The 21364-nt window shown below is 38.5% G+C and overlaps 1 protein-coding gene across 5 annotated transcripts in view; it reads right to left on the bottom strand.

Annotated features, from left to right (window-relative positions):
- The window catches only part of LOC143348051 (uncharacterized), a 364443-nt gene that overhangs the window by 207409 nt on the left and 135670 nt on the right, over positions 1-21364 (bottom strand). For all 5 annotated transcript variants that reach the window (XM_076777842.1, XM_076777839.1, XM_076777840.1 and 2 more), the window contains one exon: positions 2805-2887. The gene's annotated coding sequence lies outside the window, so the exon portion shown is untranslated. The remainder of the gene's footprint in view (positions 1-2804; positions 2888-21364) is intronic.

Below are 21364 nucleotides of genomic sequence, written 5' to 3'. Positions count from 1 at the left end.
GTTTTTCAATGGTGGTACAGAGTTACAATAGAATGCAGATTTGTAGTCACGAGAAGTTAGTAGTGTCATGAGTACTGTAGATAAATTAATATTAATTGGCCCTTCTAGGCTACTCTCTCTCTCTATTGCAAATTACGTCAAATGCAACTTCCAGTTTACATCATGTCAGCTTCCCGCTTTGTTTGAGAAACAGAGACCCTGAATCAGTTTCCGCGAAAACTCGAAAGTGGGTGTAGCCGAAGGGGATGTTGGGATATTCTGCACAGAGATCTTGAGCAGCCAATTGATTTTGCTTTCAGCGTAGTTGGAACAGCATATCGTATACTGGTGAGTTAAAATCAGAGATTTATACCCCTGTTTTCTCTATATTACTGGTAATTTTTTCGGTTTCTGTGTTTCATCACAATTCTCAAGATTTGTTTTAACCAGAGACTTTAAACTGGTACTATTTTCTTAATTATTATCTTACCAAAACCGACATAATACTGAAATTTCTGCAATACCAAACACGAAATAACATTTCTGACGATGGAAATATTGTATTGTAAAACATTTTCACATCCGTAAATTATTTCAAAAGATTCAATTTCATTTAAAAATACAACGGGAATAGAAACACGAAAAGGACAATAAAATTTTTTATCGACTAATCTCCACCAGTTGGAATGAAGTTTACAACCCTAATAATTCCAAATGCTTTTGCGAGCACTGAAATAAAAAATTGTGTGTTTCGTTTAAAATATCGAGAATAATCTGTATAAAAAACAAGATCATATATCATGTGTCCCGCTCGATACGATGCAACGCATAAAAGTATTTTATTCTCAACATTAAATGTAAAAGAAGATAAATCAAGATAGGGGTCTTGAATTTAAAGAAACTGTAAAAATAAGTTCTGTGACGTTTTATGTTCGCCTTTCTCTTTCGTCTGTTCTCTTTCTCTTTCCTCAATTTTGAAAACAGTTGAATTATAATTTACAAAACACGGACGAAACTGTTAACATTTTCAATTAGTTCTAATATAGAAATTAGTATTTTACTTATAAGAAAAGCGATTAAGAAGGTTTTCGCGATAAGCATACGCTGATTTGTGCCGTGTGAAGAATCAATGACTCGACTTATGTTGCCCTTTCTCTTTCGGGCTCTACTATGCAAAGATCGAAAGTTGTCAACTAAGCAAATTAGCTGTACTCTTCCCAGTAATAATGAAGAGAGGTCCTAGAATGTGACGTTCGCTTCCTAATCAGTTTTTGTACAGTAAAACAATTAATTCTCAAGATTAGATGTTAAAAAAAATGAATCTAAATAGGACTTTTGAATTTTAACGAAACTGTAAAAATAAGTTCTGTGACATTTTATGTTCGCCTTTCTCTTTCAGGCTCTACTATGAAAAGATCGAAAGTTGTTAACGAACTAAATTAGCTGTATCATTTCTAATCACAATGAGGAAAGGTCCTAAAGTGTGACGTTCGCTTCCTAATCAGTTTTTGTATAGTAAAAAAATTAATTCTCAAGATTAGATGTTAAAGAAAATGAATCTAGATACGATTCTTGAATGTTAACGAGGTAATAAAAATAGTTCTACAACAAATTGCGAGTAATTTCCAATTGTTTAAAACCAAAGTTTCGTTTTCGTGTACAATTTGAGGGATTTGGTCCGACAGTCAACGCGTCAAGAGTTATTTAAAGTACGGTTAGGTGATCTAACCACTCGACGGAGTCGTCTGTTCGCGAGTTTCCAAATTGTTTCTTGTTCGTCCAACTATTCGCACGTCACCACGGGCGCTGTACGCGAGCCTGTAATTACTTGAAACGGTCGCGGTGGATTCGCCGCGTACGAGTTACGAAAAAAATTAGAGGTCCCCGCACGTCGAGTCGTACTAAATTATCCAACAAAGAGATTCATCCCGCCGTAAAGATTCAACCAGTTTTCAGCATAGAGAACCAGAACAGAGCTAGGTTGTCCTACGCACTCTCCGTTTGCGCGAACGAAACAAAACGCAGGCTCAAAGCCGGCAAAGTAGAGGGCTGATTAAACGTCCGTTTAAAGAGAAATGAATTTTAAACACGATTCCCGTGCGAGCCCGGGGTCGGAAGGTGGGAACGCGGCGTAAACGCGAATGGAAGCCCCCGGAAATGATACCGAAATAGCGCGCGCGCGCCCTCTGACAAAAAAAAAAAAAAAAAAGCTGGGAAAAAACCGTGGAACGTTCCGACGCGTGGCATCGATTCCGAGGCGGTTCTTCGTTCGAAATTGATTTAGAGGAGGCGATTAAACGGCGCGGTCGATAACTCGCAACAAAAGTCGACGGGTGTGCCGTTTTATTAACACGATATCTCGATAGATACGAGTTTTGAAAGCTATTCTATAAGCTCGGCGGTCCTGGCCAAGTTTTAACCATTGTTTCGCTCGTTACGAGGTTTCAGCAGTTGCTCTCTCGCGGAGTTTCACTCTTCCCCCCCCTTCCGCCACGCCCCACGCGGAAAAGTTGAAACAATTCCGCGCCGCTGCCAGATAAAACCGCGGAAAACGGACGAAAACTAGCCGGAAAAATAAATGCTCGTGAGAGAGGGAAAGAGAGACGAGCCGAGCGCGGGGAACACGTTTCACTGATCGCGCGGTGAACTATTAATTGTTGCGCTCCGGAAGTCCTTTCTGGCCGACGCGACGACCCCCGGAAAGCGGACAAGTTTGAAAACGGTTTCCCAGATAGGAGCAGCGTCGCCGGCGAATTGAAAATTAACGCGAAGGGGCTGTAGCTCCGGGGCAACGAGACCCGTGGCAAATCGAAATCCAGACTCACCGCTTGTATGACTGCGTCCTAGTCTTCACGGGATGTCCTCTCCGCCCTCGAATCACCGCATCGTACACCCGGAACGGCGAACTCTGCAACAGCCAATAGCGGAGAACGGATTTTGGTACTGCTAATAACCATCGGTCGACAACGATATGGGAAAATGTATACAGAGAAATATTTTCGTATGAAATTATTCGTGGGGAGCAGGCAGTCAGAAAATGGATTTTTGCCTTATTTTTTTTTTCGAAAGCAATACTATTCAGAAATTAAATGCCAAAGTTTCATGACGTTAAAAAAAAAAATAGAAAGAACAATGATTTTGACTTCATTCTAGCAAGGGTTATAGTGACGCATGTATTGAAGGTACACGGCAAATTTGAACGAAATCGGTCGAGTAGATCTTGAGATATCATGGAAGTCAATTCAGAAAAGATAGTTTTGAAAAAAGAAGGATCAGACCGTTCAAACAGTGGTTGGTCCGCAGTCGTGCGCCAACATGGGTTTACGATACGTCATTGAGGCAAGTAAGAGCTCCAAGGATTCCAAGTCCCGTGTGGAGTTTGGAGGTTCGTTAATGACCGTATCCTAATCAAGCAAAAATGTCTTGAAGGCCTAATCCTCAAAAATAGCGGAGAAGTCACGTCCGTATCATAAACCCTGCGATGTTACGGTTTGTGGCGTCGCCTCCCATGCTCGCCACCAGAGGGGTCGCGCTCTCACAAGCGCTCGACCGACCCCTCGTTTGCTATATATAAACTCCTCGAACGACTTCCCAATACCCCCAAACTCCCTAGTATCCTCTCTAGGTAACTATAATCGCACCGAATATCCACTGAAAATCCTCATGAAAACCCCCCAAACTCATCACGAATAGGTAACACCTGATCTCCACTGTCGCATGACACACTAATGCAAACGAGATTTTTGAAACTTTTCCCTCGATCTTAACACGTGAAATTAACACGCCCCTTCCTTTCCTTTTCTGTCCTACGATTCTCACGAGTTCCCATACCGCAGCGATGCAGCGCCACAGGGTTCCTTTAGAATCGTTAACAACGTTCGTCTAGAAAACAGAGCCAAAGTAGAAACCGATGACCGACTCAAGATAACGACCGAACTCGTGGACTGTAGTATAGTAGTGGGTGCAATTTAGCAAGATCAGCACTCGTATCTTTGCTAGGATCCAGGAACAAGATAACGGGCGTACACGGGCGGCTCCCGGTGGCAAAGAATATGGCAAGGTTGGAAAATAATTTGTCCGGTAAGCGAAAATCGAACGAGACGCGTATTTCACGTATTTCGATCCGGAAGTAGCTTTGGGCATGCACGTATCAACGTACACGACTACCACACGGTCGCGTATCCGTGTTTAAGCACTTTCAATTTCCGCCAAGGGACTACGGGAATAAATATACCTGCCAGCATTTCGCGAAATGGCGAAGTACAGTAATCGCGACTACTATGATATTCTGTCTGGTTTTGGAACCCTGCGGCTGTAATATTTTAGCTACGCCTGTTTGTAGACCGGGGGCTTCGTAAATTTTCATGTCATTTTATTACGAAAATTTTCTATCTTGAACGACGACAGCAACGTATGCAATTCGGTGAATAGTTTAAAAATCATTTGCATTCATAGAATAAAATCACACTGTATAGAATTACGGAGCAAAATTCTGCTTGAAGTACGCAAATTCGTATTACGTACTGTAAACAACGGTAATAATTAATTTATTTGCAATCATTCAAACGAACGAGTAATGAAATTTACTTGTTGATATATAAAATTTAAACAGTAGGCAATATCAACATCTGAAAAATCAGAGATCGTAAAAGATTGTTTAATATTTATACAGTTAGTGTTTCAAATACTATTGCAAAATTTATTTTATAGTTATTACTCGTCTAAGAGTTGTCGGTCGAACGCTTGTGAGAGCGCGATCCCTCGAGTGGCGAGCATGGGAGGCAACGCCACAGACTCAAACTCGTATAATTTTTTCCACCGAATTAACGAAAATGATTTATTTATTTTACAAAATTATTTATTTTGTCCTTATCTTTTCATCAGCATATTTAGTTGAACACTCGGTATACATTATTTGCCGTGGACTCGTTATATCTCGTGTATCGGGAATCGACTATTGGACGAAACATCGGAATCACGATATATGCACAAGCTCGCGACAAATCCAGGCTCGAGGACACGATATTCTCGTGGGTACGGAAAGATTTTGTGGACATCTGTACACAGAAACCCGGAATCGACACAGATTCATGAGAAACTGTGCACCGAGACAGAGTAGCAGGCACAGTACCTCCAAGTTGATTCTTGGATGTAATATCTACAGTCTTGTCTGCAAACAAACTTGCCTATGCTTCTCCGTCCTGGAGAGCAAAACACTTTTCTCGTTCTTTCTTGAATTTACACGTTCACGGAGACGAAACATCTCCGCCCGAATCTCCTCGATTTTATCAGAACAACTTAATTCCGTAATTTTAAATATTAGTATTCGCGAAATTTTCATTCTCAAAAAGCTTCAGAATGCACTTAATATGTAAAAATATTTAAAGTTACATACGAATTATTATATTTGGAGATTGAGACAACCTTTCACAAAGCTTCCATTTCATTAATTCTATTAACAAAATATATGAATTTCCATAAAGATTTGCAGTCTAAATATTAGTGTACGTGATCGGAAATTTTTTGCTAGATATATTGTAACGAGTTGTCGAATCTTTTCAGACCAGTACGTTTTTCATATTTCGTATCGGTCAGGAGGCGAATTAATTTGCCTCGAATATTACAATTTTGCAACCGTGGACACGAGTTGCGTACCACCGAAAACATAACGATCTGATCAGGAAACCAGTTAATCTATACATTTCTCTCATTTTACAATTTCTGATTCACATTAATTTCAAATATTAAATCCTCACCGAGACTCTGTTTAACTGGAAATTACGGTAACTCTACTACGATCGAATGAATTATTGATTTCTTCCTCTTGTAGTTACTCGAATTTGAAATATTAAAATCTTGTTGTATTATACAATGACGAGTCTCTGACTCAACGCAAGTTTCTAACTTATCATCTTATACAGGGTGGTCTATGCAACTTGTTCACCTCTGTAACTTCCAAAGTGTACGTTGTTACACAAAAATTTTGTACAAAAAAGTTAACTTTTTTACAGGTGAAGGGGTTTTGGAGATTTGAAGGTAAATTTTGTTTTTTTAAGTGAAATTATCGGGAGTTTAGGACACAATGAAATTTCAAACTTGCTTGTGCTCGAGATCGTAAGATTGGGTTTGGAACAGATCTGACAATGAGCCGGACTGTGTTAGATCTAGATTATATTATATTGTGTCTGGGTTAAACCTAGAGTAAAGCTAGGTTAAACTCTGTTATATCTGGATTACGACTAGATACATTCTGCGTTTAGTTACGTATGCTAGATCCATGTTGAAGCTGCGTTATGTTTGAGTGACAACAGAGTTTGAGGAAGCTTGGATGATTCAGGGTTAAGTGTATGTCACATCTACGATAAGCATGAATTACATCTAGCGACGAACTAAATTGTCTCTTAGATTAACGTACGTCTAGGTCGGAATCATGCTTGTCTATGTCAAATATAGAGGATTACGTTGCAGGTTGCACCTATACTTTATCAAGTTTTTAACGCGTTAAAAACCTTTTTCTTCCTATGTCCAAAGATGCTTTCAATATTTGATCAAATATTCGAGAATCCAATATTCCAAATTAAAATAGCGTTATTTACAATTTTTCAAATATTAGAGTTCTCCAATTGCAAATAATATTGTAACACATTTGTAAGTTCAAAGTGTCGGTCACCATTGGCCACCGTGGCAATAAACGTGTTAATAAGCTCAAAATTCAAAGCGTTATTGTACAATATTCCAAATTAAAGTAGCGTTATTTACAATTTTACAAATATTAGAGTTCTCCAATTGCAAATAATATTGTACCACATTTGTATGTTCAAAGTGTCGGTCACCGGTGACCACCGTGGCAATAAACGTGTTAATAAGCACAAGATCTCGAGCGTAGCGTAATACATATTGTCGTTGACTTACAAAATTCTTTTTACAATACATAATAAAATTGTTTCCTCAAATTCTTTCAATACGATAACAATATCTACTTTTTGACTCAAGCAACGATAATTTCCTTCCCATTGATTTCCCAACGCTCATGGTTAAACTATCAATCAGTACTTTCTTCTTTTCAAGTGTATTGCTACAAAGCAACACGAGGAGCCCTTTGACCGGAATTGATGTACCGTTAATGCAAAACCATTTTATTTACTGAGTACACTTTGCATGAATGTCTCATCCGGGGGAATTATTGTTTGGCTATCGTTTTCGAGGAGCAGTAGATAAAAGTACGTGTAATGTCCGTTGATAAAAGATTCACAGAGCGAACGATCGGTCCCAAGGAGCCCGTAGAGCCAGAAAAACCGCCCTCGGAGGAGACGATCTTTTAAACGCAAAATGCAGCGGAACGAGTGTAAAACAAATCGTCCCGTATAACGTGTACTCGGGTGGTATTGCTAGAAACCAGACAAACCAACGTTCCCAGAACTCTGAATACTTCACGGATACCGCCAGATGAATTGCAAATTGCATTCACGACCTCGATTATTTCGGTTAAGACAATTAGAACTTCCACGCGACTATCTTCGCCCGGAGCGGAGCCATGTTAACTTTCGACGAGCTGATCGACGATAAGAAACACGACCGATAGAAATACAATAGCCACAGAAATTCCAGCGGTTTAAAAGTATCGATGGTTTTGCTTTAACTCGCTGGGGAATGTAATTCTTTTGGCGAAAGATTTCCTTAATCGCGTACACTCTCAACTTGTGACATTTAAAATCCTCGTATTGACAATTCTTGTACTTTACAGATCATCAGAATTGATTCGTTTCGTACGTGTGAAAGTATTTGGGATTGTGTGTAATATTCATTTAACGAACAAAGTATTTCTATGATACGAATACGCTACTAGATAGGAAATATAATATCTTTTAAAAATATCTGACAAAATTGTGCATTACTAATCGTGACAAATTCTTCAGATATTTTTAAAAGGTTTGTCATAGTCAGAAAAATTAAAAAACGATATTTCCAATCTAGTAGCTTTCAATGAAATACATTCACTATTGTAGGAGTTATGCTCGTTTGAAAATTGGACCACTTTTATAGGGTTTTTCGCAATTTAAATGATTAAGGAACAACTTCCCTAACATTGTTAGAATTTCAAAATATTCTTCATCAAAATACGCGTTCTTTGCATTTGAAAACATTAAAATCCTTCAATCTGTTCGGAAGTCATGATGTTTTAAAGATATGCATAAAATGTCAGGCTAACAGAGTTATGGTTAGACACATTTTCAGTTAAGAATTTTTTTCTCGAAAGTGTGTAAGATTTCAAGGGTATTAGTATTGACCAAAAATGATTGTGACCAACCGCTACAGCTAAAAATAATTTTTTTAGAATGATTCAAAATTTTTTTTTTACGACGAAAAATTTAGGCACCTATCCCTTGTCGGTTTTTCTTAAAAATTCCTTTTTAATTATTAATAAATTTGTTTGACATTCTATGGAAAAGTTGTCTAATACTTTTTTGTAGGTATCCATGAGCTCTACTTCAGAAAAATGTTTCATTGAAATATATTCACTATTGTAGGAGATATGGCCGTTTGAAGCTTGGACCAATTTTATGGGCTTTTTATAACTTTACGGGGTCAAGGAACAACTTTTTCAATATTATTAGAATTTCTACATATTCTCCACCAAAATACACGTAGTTTGCTTTTTTAAACATTAAAATCGTCCAATCCGTTCAGAAGTTATGATGTTTTAAACATACGCATGAAATTTCAGGGAAACATATCAATGGTATGGTCAGACATTATATTTTCGGTAAGGAATTTTTTTCTCGAAACTAAGTAGGATTTCGAGGATATATCTAATCACTAAAAATTATTGTAATTGACCCCTGCAACCAAAAATAATTTTTCCAGAACGATCTAAAATTTTTTTTTGCCTAAAAATTTAGACACCTACCCCCTGTCGATATTTCTTAAAAATTCCTTTTTAATTATTAATAAATTTGTTTGACGTTCTACGGAAAAGTTGTCTAATACCTTTTTACAGGTATTCATGAGCTCTACTACGTAAATAGATGTCAACGAAGTACATTCACTATTGTAGGTGACCATCAGAATCAACAACTTCTTCCTCGAGTCCCCGAAGCTATACGAAGCTATACGATGGCGCCCAATTGACCGCCATCCATGAAAAGGGGATGTTAAAATCACCTCCGAATTTTCAGGTCAGTATGGCAGTCAGATTGGGCCACGAGGATCCATAAGGTGTAAGGTCTACTCGTATACCTCGTCTGTGGTGTGACGATAGCGAGTCCGTCGATACTTAGAAACAGTTCCAGAGCACCATGGGGTGAAGGATGACCGTCGCAGGGGACAATCCTTTAAACGCGAAAGATGGCGCGCGAGCAAAAAGATCGAGCCTGCAGGCGTTTGGCAAACGAGGCCGGTGCGCCAGGAATCGTGGCTGGTACCGCGATCCTCGGACGGCGAAATTGATGGCAAGGACAGAAGTTTAGTGGCCGCCTATATATCTCGCGAAAGGAGCCGCGGTAGGAAAAAGGGTGGGAATAGGGGAACGTTGGTGGGGAGGGCGGAAGAGGTCGCTCCCTCAAGTCTCGAGGATTGTAACGTTGGTAACCGAGCTGCTGGCTTGCGGGACGGTGGCGAGATAGAGTGCTGGAAATAGCTGTAGAGGAAGCAGAGGGTGAAATGGGAAGGAAAGTCGTGGTCGATGCTCGGTCATCGAGAAAAAATCTGCCCCTCTTTGCCATTTCACTCGAGCCTCTCTACCTCTCTGTTCGCGGTAATCCCAAATGTCTATGGGTGTTCGCGTTCGTGTGCAAAAAGGAAGAACGTGAAATCAGTCGCTCGTAGAAGGGCCCGGAGATCTTAAATCCCCGTCGCATGAAATCGTCCTTGAAAGCGCTCGCCATCTCAAGAACCGATCCCAATGTGGACAGACGGTCCCTGAGATCCGGCTACCGGTGAATATACATCGATGATTCTTTGTAGGATTTGCATTCAACTTCCATGTTGTTCCACGTATGCTTCGTCCCTTCGATGATACAGTCGCCTAGATATTTATGATACTCGACAAAAGCATAAGTTACCCGTATTTCTCTATTTTCTATATTCCATAGAAAAGAGTTTCATACGTCTCGTATTGGGTCCTTGGACGTTCTACGATCGAAGAGGATAACGTTCGCGACTTGGTAAAAGAGAAAAACGAATTTGTCAGGTTCAAAGAGCTCGCAAAATTTTAAACGTACGAACGTGTGAGAATTCTTAGACATTCGAAGAGAATTAATACAGTAAAACCGAAACCTTTTCAAAGCATTTAATCCATTAAGTCCCACGCATTGAAATAAAGCGATGGTAAATTAATTCATTCCTTAAAAAAGTATACTTGTATAGTTAAATCCACTATAAACCTCTTTAAAATCTTCTATCCTAAATCATATTTAATAACCAAAGGTATTAATCATATTTCTGGATGTAGTCATATGTTTCCCCTACATTATAGCGACAGACAGGATCGATTATAGATTTCGTATTTTTCAGGAATTAATGAACGTATATCCGAAACTGTTGCAGTTCGATAAATTCGCGTCAACGTTTATCTTCGCTCGCATAATTACAATATGATAGAACGCTGCAGGTTCGCCTCTCCGCGATATAAAAGAAAAGAATAAATATCAATGCGTTCGATAATTTGTTTGTTACGCAGGTTGCAAATTTACTCTGTTTATAAACTACAGACGATGTGTATTCATTATTATTCGCGCGCATGATGCAACGCAATAATATATTTTATGTGTAATTCTTATGGGAGATCGGGCTGTATGGTCGGCAGAAATATTAGCGATGACTTGTTTGCGCGAAAATAAACTCAGCAACGTACGAGAAAATATTTCACGTCGGCGTGATACATAATGACATTGTATTAAACGTATCGCATCACTTAATGAGCCCAAGTATTTGTTTAAAATAAAATAATTACGGCTCATATAATACGATCAACAGATTAATACGAGTTCGACAAATTCATCGATAATTAACGTAATATAAATGTTTTTTTTGTCGTTAAACTCAAATGTATCGCGAAGCAATCAAGTATTAGGATCAACCAAGTATTTATCGAAACGTATTTTTTTTTAGGAGCCTTTGTTTTTATTGACTACAACGCATCAATTAAATTGCAAATGTTTTCCTATTGCTCGCAATAAATAAATTGCTCTTGGACAGTAATCATTTTTGATACCGTATAAATTGTTGTGTGTAACGGTCCGATGCGAAATTTACACGGCGCACCGATACAGATTTAAATTAAAGAAAATGTAAAAACGTGTGTCGAAGACAGTATTGGTGCAATATTTAAAATTTAATCAAATTCCACTCGCACGAGCATCGCCAACAATCGAAGTTATTTAATTGTACTTTCATATTTCCAGCGAATTCACGCTGAAATGGATTCTGTTTGACAATGAAACTTACAGAAAATTCGGAATATTGCGTTGTTGCTAATTGTTGAAATTTTGCTTAAAATAACGACAAATCTGCACGGTTTGAAAAAAAAAAATCAAAATTCCCTGATTGGAAGCTGAAAGAATCGAATTGAAAATTACAGTAAAACGAGTAGCTCTTACGAGTTCTAGCACGTTAAGCTCCTAAAACTCCCGAAACATTAATCTTCGGATCGTGCGAAGCAGCTTCCAAACGAATTAAAGAGTAACATTCTCATTCTCATAAAGTCCTTCTCTTTACAGCCACTTTACCCAGCCAGCAACATACACACGCACACACTCAACCGCGACTTATCGCCAAGGACCTTTTATCTTCTTCGACATAACGTAACGCAGACGTTACGACTCTTTTTGTCGGCTTCTCTCGCGGACATTTCCAAGATAAACCACACGCTGGAGACCGTCGGACGGAAAGTCGTACCTCCTCCTCGAAGGATACGTGTCGACGTACATGCCGTCTACGGCGAGCGTGCACCGCGAGAATGGAGGAAAAGGATTTACGAGCACACGGAACCGAAGGAGACCCGGAACGAACTAGGGAATATCTGCTGGCCGCGAGCACGGAATATCCTCTACACGGATAGACATACTTAATGCATCGACCGTGAAAACGTTACGTCCATCCAAGACTCCGGAGAACCACACGAATTAATTATTAAATAGTACGAAATGTACTAATAATAATGATAGATATACAGGATGTTCGACCAACCCTGGGAAAAATTTTAATAGAAGATTCTAGAGGCTAAAATAAGACGAAAATCAAGAATATCAATTTCTTTATTGAGGCTTCGTTAAACAGTTACTAAACAATTAAATTAAAAAACTTCAAATTATTCTGAAAAAATTATTTTCGGTTGCAAGGGTCGATTACAATCACTTTTGGTCATTACACATACCCCCGAAATCCTACGCATTTTCGAGAAAAAAATTCCTTACCGAAAATCTAATTTGAGGCCAAAAATGGTTCCTCGAAATTTCATGCAAATCTTTAAAACGTCATAACTCCTGAACGGATTGAACGATTTTAATGTTTAAAAAAGCAAATTACGCGTATTTTGGTGGAGAATATGTCCAAATTGCAAAAATATTCGAAAGGTTGGTCCTTGACCCCGCAAAATGAGAAAAACCCCATAAAAATGGTCCAATTTTCAAACAGCTATAACTCCTACAATTCTGAATATATTTCAATGAAACTTTTTTCTGAAGTAGAGCTCATGGGTACCTACAAAAAAGTATTAGACAACTTTTCTGTAGGGCGTCAAACAAAATTACTAAAAATGAAAAATGAATTTTTAAGAAAAATCGACAGGGGATAGCTGCTGAAATTTTTCGACGAGAAAAAAAAATTTCAAATCGTTCTGAAAAAATTATTTTTAGCTAGGGGGGTCAATTACAATCATTTTTGGTGAAAGACATACTTCCGAAATTCTACCCACTTTCGAAAAAAAATTCGAGTAAGTGCTGAAAGTTTTGGGTGAAAAAAAAAATTTTCGAATCGTCTTGGAAAAATTATTTTTAGTTACAGGGGTCAATTGCAAGCATTTTTGGTCAACAGACATACCCACGAAATTCTACGCAGTTTCGAGAAAAAAATTCATTACCGAAAATTTCATGTCTGACCATACCATTGATATGTTTCCCTAAAATTTCATGCGAATCTTTAAAATGTCATAACTTCTGAACGGATTGAAGGATTTTAATGTTTAAAAAGGCAAATTACGCGTAATTTAGTGAAGAATATGTAGAAATTCTAATAATATTGAAACAGTTGTTCCTTGACCCCGTAAAGTTATAAAAACCCCATAAAATTGGACCAAGCTTCAAACGGCCATAACTCCTACAATAGGGAATATATTTCAATGAAATTTTGGGGAAAAGCAGAGCTCATGTGTACCTACAAAAATGTACTAAAAAAAATTTCCGTAGGACGTCAAATAAATGTATTAAAAACAAAAAACGAATTTTTAATAAAAATCGACAGGGGGTAGCTGCTGAAATTTTTCTGCGAAAAAAAAAATTTCAAATCGTTCTAAAGAAATTACTTTTGGTTGGGGGGGTCAATAACAATTAATTTTGGTGAACAGACATAACCCCGAAATCCTATGCAATTTCGAGAAAAAAATTTTAATAGGTGCTGAAATTTTTCGACGAAATTAAAAAATTCTAAATCGTTATAAAAAAATTATTTTTGGTTGCGGAAACCAATTACAATCATTTTTGGTGAATACACATATCCCCGAAATCCTACGTACTTTCCAGAAAAAAATTGTTTTCCGAAAATGTACTGTGTGGCCGGAAATGTTTCTATAACTTTTTAATGAAGCCTCAATCAATAAATTAGTATCCTTGATTTTCGTCTTATTTTGGCCTCTAAAATCTCCTATTAAAATTTTTTCCAGGACTGGCCAAATATCCTGTATAATTTGTTTAACCTATCGTTGGAGAACTAGTTTTCTATATACTAATGTTGTAAACAAGACTCCCGAGACCCACTCGAATTATTAATTACATAGTACGAAACTACTAATAATAATGATAGATATATAATTTGTTTAACCTATTGTTGGAGTGCTAGCCTCCTATTTACTAATACTGTAAACAAGATCTGTCTGCCTGAGTCAGGATAACCATGATCAAAACATCTTACTCTGCGTTTTCTAGTCCAAAGTACAAGTTCGACTTCCATCGTTATTACTAAGGATCCAAGAAGAAGGATCTCCTCCGAACAGTCGAATATAAATATACCCCAAAAACTGAACGAAAAGGGATTCTGAACCTACGTCTGCAATTTGACTTACTTCACGTCGGCATATTGTCTCTACGATTAATCTTAAAACTCTTGTTGCAAACCGGTGTAATATTTAGAAACTACCGTTTAAATGTATTATATCGTCAATCAACAAACGGTTTAATAGTTTCTTGCACGGTCTATACTTTAACATTAATGCACTATCTTGTGTAATTCAAAAATTATACAGTCTATCATTTTTGTTATTCGTTTAAATACATTGTATCGTTAATCAACAAACGGTTTAACAGTTTCTTACACGGCCTCCAATATCATTTACACTTTAAAATAAATGCACTATCGTGTTCAAATATCGCGACACTTACAATTCAAAAGTTATACAGTCCATCCTTTTTGCCATTCGTTTAAACATACATTTTAAGACACTCCTCTTTGGTGTTCGATTTGTTAATCAAATAAGCGCGGAGGAGGACGATATTCGAAAGCAATAAAACCAACTATCCGATCGCCTTAATCACCGGCTCACCCAGTTTACCAGTGTTCTCGTCGATGGGGGATTTTGGTTCAACGTCGCCAGTTAACTCGAGGTAGAGAGAAAAAAAAAAAAATCAGCGGAAAGCCGCCGTATGAAAATTCAATAGCGCCGATTCGAGTGGAGACACCCTGTTCAAGCCGAGAAAGTTGGCTGGAGAGGTGTCGAAGCGTGAGCACCGGCAGCTTGTCGGCTTGTAGAGCAGCGGTGGATGAAGATCGATCGAGGGAACGAAGGAGCCACGGAGGTAGAGACGGGTTTGGATGCCTTGCGAAGAAGCGGAAAGGGGCGTGGGTGGGAACGGGGATGTTAGAGGTGGCAGAGTACCGCGTCTTAATAGCGGTCGTAGCGTTCTGGCATAGAAAAGGGGATGACGTTCGGGGCTGGGGTAGAATTCAGCCCCGGTCACGCCAATATTACTTACCACCCCGAGAGAACGATAACTTAATTGATGCACGAATGACGTTAGCACTCGTCCCTGTCGCGTTGAGTGACTCGAAATTTTCAACGCGATATTTATTTCCATCGGCACGCTACGGAACGAGCTAATTTTTCGCCAGAAATCAATTTTTCAACAATACGCAACGAACCAACGACCCTTTGGTAATCTCACTGCACAAATAGCACTTTCGTCGGATCTGCGATTAAACGTCACGTTACAAAGTTAATATTCTGAAATTTTAATTTAAAGCATTTAATTACACGTTATAAAACATTTAAATGCTACGTTTTATAAAACCGCTTTAATGATACATCTACCCCGTCGTTAATGGAGGCAGAGGATTCTTTATTCGCGCGTGCCCGTTCACTCACAAAAGCTGGCACTTCGAGTCGAGCTAATGCATCGGGTCGAAGTTCGTTGTTTATCCATTTTAAGCGGCTTGCATTAAGAAAAAATTCGCCTAAGCCTGCGCGCGCATTAATTAACGATCCGTACGGCACATTTGCAGCCTCCGAAACGCGTATTAATCGCTACAGTGATGCTTTGCTCAACGACGCGGTCATTAACAATCGATTTCTGAGTCGCTCGGCACGGGCGAGCGATTTTAAAGGATTTTCGTGGCTGTGTCGTGGCCAAACACCCGTAGCAAGATTAGCATTATTCACCGAAACGCGTTCCCCAGTCCCGGGATTTGGGGGCTTCATAATTTCGAATTTCCACTTCGCGAAAGACGCATTAGTTGTTGGCGGAATTCGCGCGCTTCATTGGATCACGAATAATGGTATCTCACTGGGTAGCTACAAATTACATCGAACGTCGAAACAATCGAACGCAACCAACTTCCGATGTTCGAGGACACTTTCGTTTCTTGCGACTATAAATTTAACGATTGGATTCAATAAATACAGTATTACTCGATTGTAATTAATTATATACTGCGGCAGACTTACCAGATGAAGGAATGGTAAGCGAAAAAGTTTCGTTGTCTTGGGCCTGCTAGTGGGGACTTATCGGTAAAGCAATCTAGCAGGCCCTGTCTTAGACAATAGGATATTTAATGATCGATCGAGAAGCGTATATATAGAAACGAAAGAGTCAGTCGAGCGCTTGCGAGAGAGACAAGAGCGTAGCCCTCTGGTGGTGAGTACGGAAGATGTCGCCATAATACAATGATGGCTGAGATTAAAAGCAAGGGCTAGAAGGAGGCTTCAGAATTGTGGGCCAAATTCACGTAGACTCATTAACACGTTCGCGGGCAGTACAAATTTTAATGAGCTGCAAATATGGACAGGTGATTTATTCTTTAGCCACTACATTAAAGTGGCTTATAAATTTGAATGTATTCGTGTCATTTTGCATCACAATGAAAATGAATGCTATAGATGGACACGTTCGCGTCCGCGAACGACGGTGATGAGGCGAGGACCAGTGTTTTCAACGTGGCATGACCATTGACAAGTTTTGTCTTTAATTTATTCAAACAATCTATGGCAAAACTTTTGTCAGATTTAAAAACAATGGCTTAATTGATAAAAAATACGTTTTTTTTTTATTCACAGCGAATCACCATTACAGTGTACGAATACGAACTCTATATAAAGGAAATATATTGTCCTATGTATTGCACATAATATCAACACTGAGTATAAAAAATCGTAAGTTCGAAAGATATGCAATAAAAATGTTAAGCTGTCTTTGGTTGGACAGAATCATGAGATATTAACGAAACAATTGGCATTTCCTTTAGAGAAATGTTTCATTGAATGTCACATTAATATTTTGGCTGTTTATCGTTTAACAACCGTTTTCAGATTATCTTCTATAATATTTTTAATTCGCCAAACTTTATCAAATGCTTTTGATACATCTAGAAACGCTGCTGAACAGACTTTGTTTAAAATGGAATCTGAAGATCTTAGAGAAAAAAATGAAAAAAATATTTGCAAAACAATTCTGAAAATATCTCCCTTACCTAATGCCAAGAAAAAGAGAACCGAAACAAGAGCAAGAAGATGTGAAAGTAAATAAATTATTGAACAAGGAGAAGGAGAAGAAAAAAAGAATGAAAGAACAAGCAAAAAATTCCGGAAATAAGCGTAAGAAACGCAGAACATTCAAATTGCGAGAACGAAACTTGGAAACTATTTACGTGATTTGTTTAGGAAGCTACGAAGAATAACATTATAACAATAATATTAACAATCTGTTCAAATTCTACACCAAAGTTTAACCAAAGTTTCAGCTAACTATTATAATAATATTATTTGTTTCGTTGCTTTATATCCATTTCTAGTATTGTTAAATTATAAATAAAACAGTATAGAAGCCACAAAATATTACTATATTTAATATATAATATATAATATTTATAGCTATGAAGCAAATCCATCCGTTGAAATAAAAATAGTTGAAGACACGATTACCAAGTTTGCAGAACGAACGCCACAGGCGCAGGGAAACGGCAATGGGGGAACAATAACAGGGTGATGGGCGGACGCGAGAAAATTATTCCTGACAGGTCTCCCTAACCAGCGTCGCCTTTCCGTATACACCATAATTTCGTCAAGAGTCGATGCCGCGTCGGGGCTGCTGTATTAGTGTCAACTGGCGTTTTCGTTCCAGCGATTCAACGTTCGAAATTATGCACGTGTACGCACCCGTTACGTCTCGTCTCGTAGGAAGGCGTCGCGAGAATGTACGCGTCGGGGCGCCGTCACGACACGATCGACGATAACACGTGGGGGTTCCATGACCCCTGCTCGAATCCAATTTCTTCTAATTTCTTTGGGAATTACGATCGTAAAGCGGTTCGTAATCGCCAATCAACCTCGCTGCTGTCAAACTATCACGCCGGAACAATGGAGGCGTCGAGCCAACGGATGCAGGGGAAAGTTTCCTAATTTCGACACAGATTTGACGGAAAAATCTATTACATTCGAATACTATTAACTTCGACGTGTCCAACTTTGTTGAAAATCATCTGAAACTGTTTGGACGGGAACCAAATTAAAACTTGGTTCTTTTATTGCCTGTGTTTTTAATTACATCCCCTATTCTAGTTTACTACAACCGCGGGCAAAAAGTTTCCGATCGCGGTCCTTCATACAAAATTTACGAAAGTATTCACGTTTCAAAATATTGTTATGTAGAAATTCACTCTATTATTAGCCGGCGATTTTTTCGAAAACTATTCTAATTGGGGGAAAAATAAAAAAGAAAGTTTTACACTTTCTCGTAACCGATAGAACAGTGTATGTCAATTTTGCATATTTATTTTTGCTCTTTCTAAATCCGTTCTAGGAAATCCACGGTGATTATCGAGGTAAAGCCACTGTATATTGTCATACGTAGAGAACGGTCTAAGGTAACTAAAGAAACGAACGTTTTAGCGTGTTCCAGGCAACGCAACGCAACGCACGGAAGATTTATGAACGTAAGTGGCGAATCTATCTTTGTTTCGGGCGCTGTGCATGCCAAGAAAGAAAAGTTGTTTACGTAACGAAAATCTCGTCGTTTCTGTAACCCGTTACTTCGTAGCGAAAAAGAGAGGGGAACTGTGGGTGACGATCCAACTTGAACTCGAAACCGAATGGAAAGGGAGAAAGTTGAATGCAGTTGCAGTGATACTGTCGCTGGCTCGTGGCTCAGCGGCTGGAGGTGGCGGAGTTAGGATGAGTGGCGAGCGAGTTTCGTGGCGGAGGAGACGCACGGAGGAGAGAGTCAGGGGTTGATGAACAGTTTGCTTGGCGACGCACGTTGTGGCTGTCGGCTGTCGGGGCCACACTGCCGCTACATAGAAGAGGAAGAGATAAATTGAGGATGGAAGACTCGACTAGGAGAAAAGGAAAGTGGTGGAAGAGAGAGAGAGTACTGAAGGCGGGAGGGAATAGGTGGCGCAAAGACAGATACGGAGATCTAGGAGAAACACGCAAGGTGGTTCTAAAAGATTGTCGAGAAATATAGAGATAGAGGGATATTCCAAAGTGGTGCCGCATAATTTGTAGCCGTGTTCTAAAACAGAATTCTTGACAAATGGTTAAATTATTGTACAGTTCCGGGAAGAAAAATCCTGGTATACGACCTCCTTCCTGATGGCTGTGGCATAGTCGAGTATAACTGTGCTGGTTGAAAGTGGAAGAAATGTACGATTTCGCGTAGTTAGCGGAGCGGACTCGGATTAAATATAATCAAATATTAATTATCTTACTTGAATGAGCAGCACGATTGCTCAGTAGAGTTTAATAGAGTTATTTTGTACTTTTCCAGAAAATAGAGGGAATAATGGGAATAATGAACTACCCCAATAACATTAATAGAGATTCAGGCTACCGTTTAAACCCCATCTGGAACACGGTCCTCCCATCCTCCCTTCGGCTGAACAATTAAAACAGCTCTGATTGGTGACCAGTGGCTCATGACGAGCTCGGTGATTGGCAACCAATGATTCATGACACGAGCGCAGGCACTTTATATGTATAAACTCGAACCGCACGTCGATATCAGTATGTCGCGTGACCCCTGAAGGAGCTAATTACAATGTTGGCGATACGTGGAAGTACTTTTCTTAACAGTCAACCTATCGACATTTCATGTATATTCATTCCTACGATGATCGGTCAAATGATTTTCTTTTTCTCTTTTACGAGGCAAGGTACTTCTAATTTTTGCATTATATGTATAAAAAGTTGTGTTTTGAAGTTTATTCGTGAGATATCCTCTTCTATGTCGCATATTTTTTCTTAAAGCATGCATTTTAAAAGACTATATAAAAATATTGAATAATTTTACTCTAAATGTGCATACTTATTATCTACTTTAACTTCGTACAGAAAATTTACAAATTACGCTGAAATTTTATAATTTTCATCGGATAGAAGCTCAAACGCCCTTGAAAACGAATATTGTTTCAAAATGATACTATAGTTAATTCCGGAGAAAACAATTATTTACGAAAAATGGCATAGTAATTATGCAAACACCCTATATACAAATTTTAATTCATTTTCAATTAAATAAACAATTTATGATCCAGTTATATCGCACACCAGTCGTATGATCAATAGGAATTGCTGAAACTTCCTTAGGTATGTAGCGTCAAAGTAAATTTCAAAATAGACATAGAAGATAGCATAAATTATAATAGGTGATATATTCATTGAATAGAGGATGAAATGCCCTTTAAAATGAGCGTTTGTACGAGTCGATAGCTTCATTAGTTCCGGAGATATAGCGATTTTAGTTTCAAGTCGATCGGATGGTTAGTTTCGGAGATAGGGATTGTTTACATTTCGTTGCGCTCGCGAGTTGATTGATCTCGCGCGCGCATCAAATAGTAAACAGTGTGTAGTAAATTCTTGGAAATACTACGCCGGAACTGGGTCACGAGAGTCACGTACGCGGGGTAGGTCAGCACCACGCACGTAAGACAAAGAGCTCCGACTCCGCTAGACGAGGACAGAAATAGTCGAATTAAGAAAAATTACCTTTTACATAAATTACGATATCTCGAAAACGGAAAGTCGGATCGACAAAAACCAAAAGCCATTTTAAAGGGGAGGCTTTGCCGCTGCCAACAGTGGTTCAATTATCAATAAATCACTAATAGTTTCAGAACTGCACGCATCTAAAGTTTTATGATTTTTAATACGCGTTAATAGGCCTTTCTAAGGCGCCGAGCGAGATCGTAGTCGAATTAAAAAAATTACCTTTTACATAAATTACGATATCTCCGAAACGGAAAGTCGGATCGACAAAAACCAAAAGCCATTTTATAGGGGAGGCTTTACCGCTGCCAACAAGAGTTCAATTATTAATAAATTACTATTAGTTTCAGAACTACACGCATCTAAAGTTTTATGATTTTTAATACGCGTTGTTAGACTGTTTTAAGACAGTGGAAACTGTAGATTCTCTCCTTTCATCTTTGCTATACATATATTTCATATTTAAATCGTAAGTTAACCAGAATTTGATACTAAATTAGATTTGATACCAAATTCTGTCTGGTTCTTCTTACAAAAAAATATAAATCTTGCAACCGATTAGATAACCTCTGGTGGTAGGCAATACAGATTACATATTTTTCACGGAAAACAAACAATAATAATAGAAGTGAATCTTGTGAAAATTCATTGTAGGTATACTATAAGAAAGTCGTGAAGTTAAATGTCATTAAAATAACATTA

The sequence above is a fragment of the Colletes latitarsis genome, chromosome 11, assembly GCF_051014445.1.
Source record: "Colletes latitarsis isolate SP2378_abdomen chromosome 11, iyColLati1, whole genome shotgun sequence".
Classification (NCBI taxonomy): Eukaryota; Metazoa; Arthropoda; class Insecta; order Hymenoptera; family Colletidae; genus Colletes; species Colletes latitarsis.
This window is presented reverse-complemented; position numbering and strand designations above follow the sequence as displayed.